At 31.5% G+C, this 7,243-nt stretch overlaps 1 protein-coding gene and 1 pseudogene across 2 annotated transcripts in view; one reads left to right on the top strand and one right to left on the bottom strand.

Moving 5' to 3' along the window:
• LOC147077025 (uncharacterized) overlaps nt 1-7,243 on the top strand; it is a 208,717-nt gene that overhangs the window by 88,873 nt on the left and 112,601 nt on the right. The window lies entirely within an intron of this gene.
• Nucleotides 2,876-4,402, bottom strand: LOC147077026 (uncharacterized; annotated as a pseudogene).

The raw sequence follows: 7,243 nt of genomic DNA, 5'->3' as shown, positions 1-7,243 counted from the left end.
GCAAGATATTTATATGCACACAAAAACATTAATTTATTATACCGGCTTTTGTACATTTTTGCTAAATAAAATATACTTACGATAAACTTGTTGAGAATCAACAGTAGTTGCTGCGATATTTTGTCAGTTTGTACTATAAAGGCAACTTCATGCATCAGCTTCTCGGTCAGCAATCTTTGTCCCTGTGACATCGTTCGCTATTTCATTGCCATCATTTTTCCAAAAACATCAAACTCATCTTCAGTCTTGCTTAGATTGTCGGTGATTAATTCTAACACTTTGTGGGCGCTATCATTCGATTTTTTTCGTTTGAACGATGAGGGTTCCGGCGCTGTATTGATATTCGACCTTGGAGTAGTCGACCACGTGGATTTTGAAGGCTTATATTTTATCTGTAAATTTTTGTTGAAGTTCCCAGATACGCACGAAGAAATGGAGACGATTGCAGAAAATTTTTATAGTAAATGGCAATTTCTAAATTGCCTGGGCGCAATTGATGGGAAAACATTGCAATCGAGCCACCTGCAGGCACCGGCTCCCATTTTTATAATTACAAACATTTCCACAGCATTGTTTTGATGGCGATTGCAAATGCTAATTATGAATTTATTTATGTTGACGTTGGGACAAATGGACGTATTTCTGATTGAGGTGTATTGAGAAAATCTGAAATTTTCAAACGTTTAGACGAAGGCAGAATTCGTTACCTTACTGTGAAAAGGTTCTATTTGCACTTGACCATGTTTTGAGCTACGAGCGTTTGAAATTTCGAATGGCCATATTTTGAATATAAAAAGAAAAAAAGTGCTATTAGTGATTTTTTGTTTATAGATATTTTACTTGTTTAAGCATATTTTTTTATAATTCAAAGCAGTTTATTAGGAAATAACTTGTACCTATAATACATTGTAATTAGAACCTTGTCGTACTGAATTAATATCAATAATTTGTTTGAAAAGGCTCTATTGGCTATATGAACTTTGTCAAACAAACTGTTCTCTTTTTTGAGATGTTTCTTTATGTAAATATGGTTAATAAAAGATTTATTTAGATGGTATTATTGAACAATTATTTATTTTTCATAAAAAAAAACATGTTAATTAAAAAAAAAACAATATATTCTAACAAACAGAGTTATGATAATAATATAGTATCATTTTTACAATTTTTTAACCTTAGAACTTTTACACCCACAAATTATTATTTAATCTTAATTTAGTAATAAAATAAAATTACACTATTAATTGTTATATACATTATATTATAGCAATTTAAATTTATACAAAATAATGAAATAATCCATTTAAAAACTCAGTATTTTAAGGATTATTTTTTAATAAAGCACAATAATAACTTCTATTGGGTCACTACTGTGGTGTTCGATGTGTGGGTCGAGGATGATGATAATGAAGTCTACGATGTAGCAGGGTGTGATTTATTAGCAGCGTATCGGTACAATAGTATATTATACAATGATAGTACATATAATCTACTGAGGTAGTTACGAGCTAGGTACTTGGATTCGAGTGACATTTAGATAAATAATTCTTCGTTATTTATGCAATAAAAAGTAATACATTAGCATTAAATTCTGGTACATAATCATATTGGACTAATTATAGATTCAGCGTTTTAAATCGAGTAGCTTGTGAAATATTATTTCTTATTACAGTCGTAAGAAAATATGATACCATGAAAAATGATTATTCGGCTAATACACCATAATGATATAATGTGCTGTGATATGTAGCTGTAATAATATACCGTATCTAATATCGCCAATCAACTTGCTGATCTAGGTAAGATTTGTTTACTGGATATTGATTCGCTGGGAATATATTATTGCAGAATAATTTGATACATTAAACAATAGATATTTGATCGCTACTATACTACAGATACACTTCTATCAACTAACGGCATGAAAGGAACCATAGCTTTTATATCTGATATTTTATCATCAGATATATCTGTTTTTTAGGTCACAACTTTTGGCCAGATCACTGCTGGTGAGGTTGGTGGTAACTTACCTTGACGAGGCTTTTCTAATCGTTTAATATTAACTATATTTACACTCTCTGTATCTTTGTGAGAGAGCTTGTATTCAATTTCAGGAAGGCATTGAGTGAACTTTACATTTGCTATTTTTAAAAAGGGTATTTGTTTATAATTAAATAGTTTCGCACTTATGGAGAACTCTTTGAAATCATTTGGAAGCATTTGTATCACCCGGCCCGGTAAGGCTTTTTTTAATTTATGGTTTTCAAAACTTTAAGTAAAGACACCGGGGAGAATATTTATGTTTTACTTAAAGCTTTTTCAATGGCACTATGGGCTGAATCCATTTCCTGTATGCAAGAATGCCCCAGAACAGAGTATTTCATCTCCACGCTGTTTACCTCTGTGTGTTCTATAAGAAAATCCATCACTGCATTTGCAATGATAGAATTGCGATTTTGAGGCACACAAGAATCGCTCCAGATAATTAGATCTGTAGTGACATTTCTTCACAAACGCGTAACAGTATTTTCGTAAATGCACTTGCAATATCATTACCTGCCCTGCCAGAAGTTCCTTCAGACCACATGGCACAATACACCGTCTTGGTTGTTGAGAGATGCGCAGTCAAAATGTATACGTTAAGTTTTCTTTTATAAAAGAAGGAACTTATTTCTGCTCGGGGACAAGTAATGACATTTTGCAAGTACTGGAACATTTCCTTCTTTATCTCGTTTTCGTTCACATCTCATGGCATTTTTCACAGTTATATGATGGTCGTAGGACAATTGCAACTCTTCCGTCACAAAAGATTGTTTCTTGGCTACATCGAAATTCTCGCAGAAATCGCAACGATCAGATTTTCTTTTATGAAAATCTAAATTATTGAACTCTGTGAGAAACATTTTTCGATACAGACTCCTACTGGATTAAAATTGTCAGTGATAGCGAGGTTTTTGTACATCTCGTACATCTTTGCTATATTTAGATTTGACTCCAGGTATTTTTTAGTTGTTGTCGCTCGGCAGTAGTGTGATTCTACACGAGGGTAGGAGTTTATATCTTCACGATCTTTTATTTTTTGTTCCTCTGGTAGTTTATGGATACTTTTATCCGATAAACCCCTTCCATCAAGTTTCGGAGTATTTGACAAGCTTTTTTGAAGATGAACGGTATAAATTGGCTTTTGAGATATTGACAGCGTGCTTAATTCATTCAGGGGCAAATTATGAAATCTTTTTTTTCAACATTCGATAATCTAGAAAAATTTCTGTCCTCATATGGGGACTCAAAAACGTTCACTATTTATTTTTAAACAAGCAAGTTAAACATTAAAATTTTACGTGTTTTCCGCTGTATTCCTGATAACCGAACAGTAGGTACCATGTATATTATTTATTAATAACACTGATAGTTAATATATTTGATTTGAGAATTTTGTATACTTAATTCAATTTGAAACGAGAAAGGGCGAATCAATATGTCAAGCAATCTGGGATCTGATTTTGACAGCTGAAAAGTGGACCACTAAAGTTATGCTCAGGCTTTATTAATCTAAAGATGGTTGTGAATGAATACATACCTATCAAACTTTTATCAGGCTAATAATAAAATTCCACCACATGGATACCTGTAGGAAGGCTTGGGGTACCTGCTATTACTAACAAGTGCGTTAGTTTTATGAATGGTTATGTAGTTAGTGACACAGTTACCATCGACTGGTAATTAAACCAAATCAGAAACGATTCCTAATTAAGTTAATATCATTTTAACTACTATTTCAAGTACTCTGGGTGATACCTGTGGGAGAATCAATTGGTGTTATATTATTTCAGGACTATTAGCTAAGTGTTTATTCGCAGAAGGTGTCATATTATGTAGGTACATTTAGATTACCTAGTATCATTATTAATTTATTCATTACTGTCTGCCAGTGATTCAAAAACTGTAATTGATAAATAATAATTTCTTTTACTGTGTTAACTACCAATTCATGGTAGAAATGCATTGTACCTATTATTAATTTGAATAAAAACGAAAATGTCTTAACTATGAAAAAATATTCAAATAAATATTGTCGACGAGATTTTTCTTCAGAGTCATCTCTAATAACACGTTTCGTTAATGTTCGTTTGGTTGTGTTCAAATAGAAGTGTTTTTTCTCATTAGCATTTAACGAGTAAAATGAATTGAATAATTGTGTTCTTTCTTCGGCTGTAATATTTTACAACATTTAAATAAACACGATTTAATGCAGTTTTTAACGATTTAAATTTTTTTTAGGGATTAGTTTTCCGTGGTTATTTTTGTAGGCTTCCCGAGCCTGACATTTTTTTTTTGCAACATTGCAGTGCCATTTGCTGGAATTAGCCATTCGCTTACGGCATTTCTTTTTCGGAGTCATGTTTTATTCAGCATCTATTTGTCCAGGTATAGGTGATGTAGTTTGAATACGATTAGTATCTGAGATCAACGGCAATTCAGAAGAACCTGATGGCAGTATGATGATTTCTTCGATTATAATAATTGGAGTGTCTGGAGACAAGTCCTCTGGATGTGGTGTGTAATTATTAGTTACATCGAGTCTAAAACAAATATAAAATAATGTTGTCAAATTCATCTTAACTTTACTGGTAAAATGTAGTTCAGTGAAGAAATACTTAATATGTAATGGAAGTAATAGCTCAATTAACATAAAATTCAAAATTTTTAGAAAATATATGTATACCTACATATTATATTGTATTCTTTTTTAACACTAAACAGACCATGGGGCCCAATGTAGTGTAATGAAACGGTAGTTAGTAATAGAAGAGAAACAAATACAAACATCCAGGCTTTGAGAAAATGAAATAAATATATTGTGACCTCAGCGGGAATCGAACCCTGAACCTCCAGATGAATATCCAGCACCGTATGCACTGGACTACAAGGCCGCATCGATTTTTATGAACAATAAATAGTACCTGCTCGTACTTACTCTAGAAACAAAACACGACGTTTGCGAGCACAATTTCGAAAACAATATTTAAAGGTTATGTTTCATTTACGAGTATCTCATTAATTTAGACTTTAAGAGCAATGAATTATATATATGTTCATTTAATTTACGCACCTGTTTTTATTATCCGTTGTGATGTCGAGGATGCAATCATTAGATCCATTATTACTATTTGATTCTAAAGAGCATGGCAATGTAACAAGGTAGTCCATTTGAAAATTCTCATCGTCTCTTTTATTCGTATTTTTTGTAGTGGCAGAATACACAGCATTGTTCCGCAATATTATTATAACTTATTACAACTATTACTTATAAGTAGGTACCTAGTTATTATACAACAGAATTATAATAAACTCTTGATTGATTGAACGAACGTAAAACGACTTTCAACTATGACATGACTATGACCATCGATAGAGAACTGTCAAAACACATACTAATCATAGAGTGAAAAAAGTTCAACCGGACGATACAACCTTTTTAAATAAAATATTATGCTGTGTGTGTTTTTATTGTAAGTCAATACTAAATATTACAAAAACATTCAACATTCTTAACATTTATCTTTTTATTTATGATTTTGAATATATCAATGTCAGTTGCATACGGGAAAAGCAGTAATTAATAATTATTCTTAGGTACCTACTGTTTTTTAACAATATGATCCGCAATAAAAATAAATAAGTTATAAGAATACAATTAGGTATGCATATTTTTGAAAAATGCAATATATTTTATGCAACGATATTTTCTTCAAAAGATAATATTGGAATGACATTTATATTTATTTTGTATAATAGGAGTTACCTTGCAGGCACTTAACTCTTCCTAATAATATTTGCATAGGTATTATGATTTTTTTCTTTTTCTCTGTTTCTCCAGATGGTGCAACGTATGCTTGTAGTTCTGGTAGGTATTATGTAAGGAGAGAAGTGTTAGACAAAAACTTCATATTATACTCTTCAGAATCGATATCAAATGAAGTTTTGTAGGTAAGTTTATTGCCTCTGACGGCTTCGGACAATTGTTTCACGCAAATGGTTTTCTTCTGAATGTGTGAGTTTATGAGTTCTTAAACAACGTACCGACATACATATCTGTTTACATTTATATTTAAATTCATCACGTTTATGAGTTTTTAAATGACATATTTGTTTACATTTAAAATGAAATAGATCACACGCAAATGGTTTTTCTCATGTTTCGTTTTATTGAACTTTAAGATAATGTTGTGCCGAGGCTCCGTATAGGTAGTCAATTTATTTAAAAGGTTATCACCATTAAGTATCTTTACATGTGTTTGACGATTACTCCGTCGCGAGCATCCCAATTGAACATACATTGCATTTATAAGATTTTTCACGAGTATGTTCTATATATGTATATATTCATTTCATGTGTTTTAAGACAACTAAGTCGCACGGATTTATATGAATATACATCGCATTTTAAAGGTTTTTTACCAGAATTGGTCATTTGTTTGTTTTTAAGATGACTAAGTTGCGAGCATCTATATGAGCATACATTGCATTTATAAGGTTTTTCACCAGTCACCAAAAATGCCGGCGCAGCTTAAGAGTTGGCCTATTGCGTCGAGGGTCTCAGGTTCTAATCCTCGGTCTAGCAAGTACGCATATTATTCGCGAGAATCTATATGAACATACATTGCATTTATTAGATTTTCTTCAGAATGCGTCATTGTGTCTTTAAAATTTAATTCGCGAGCATCTATATGAACACAAATCGCATTTGTGAGGGTGTGCACCAGTATTAATTGTCATTCAACATATTTTAAGACTACAAGGTGTTTTAAATGTCATATTTGATTACATTTCAATTCACAATCATCACACGCAACTGGTTTTTCTACTGAATGTGTAAGTTTATGAGTTCTTAAACAACGTATTCAATACATTGCTGCCAAAAGTTAGTAAGTCGATAGTTTAGGTATTTTGAGCTTACCACGGATAAGATGTCTTTACTTATATACGTTTGCTAGAAAAAAAAATCAAGATCATCCGATTTTTAGAACATTGTATTTTTAGCTATTCATTATGTTGATAAAAATACGTAACTCTTGATTTTTCAATTTCTCAACATCAAAAGACTGTAGAGATGTTTACAGTATATAGAATAATGTAATTACATTATTTACAACAGAAGGTATATCGAAGAAATATCAGAAACATTATCAAATTACATAAACTTATTCAATGAAAGAACTTAAAGTTCTAATGTGTAAGT

This window comes from Rhyacophila brunnea, unplaced genomic scaffold (genome assembly GCF_057557595.1).
Source record: "Rhyacophila brunnea isolate RB1 unplaced genomic scaffold, BYU_Rbru_1.0 scaffold_13, whole genome shotgun sequence".
NCBI lineage: Eukaryota > Metazoa > Arthropoda > Insecta > Trichoptera > Rhyacophilidae > Rhyacophila > Rhyacophila brunnea.
Note: the sequence above shows the minus strand (reverse complement) of the source record. Positions and strands in the feature narration are given on the sequence as shown.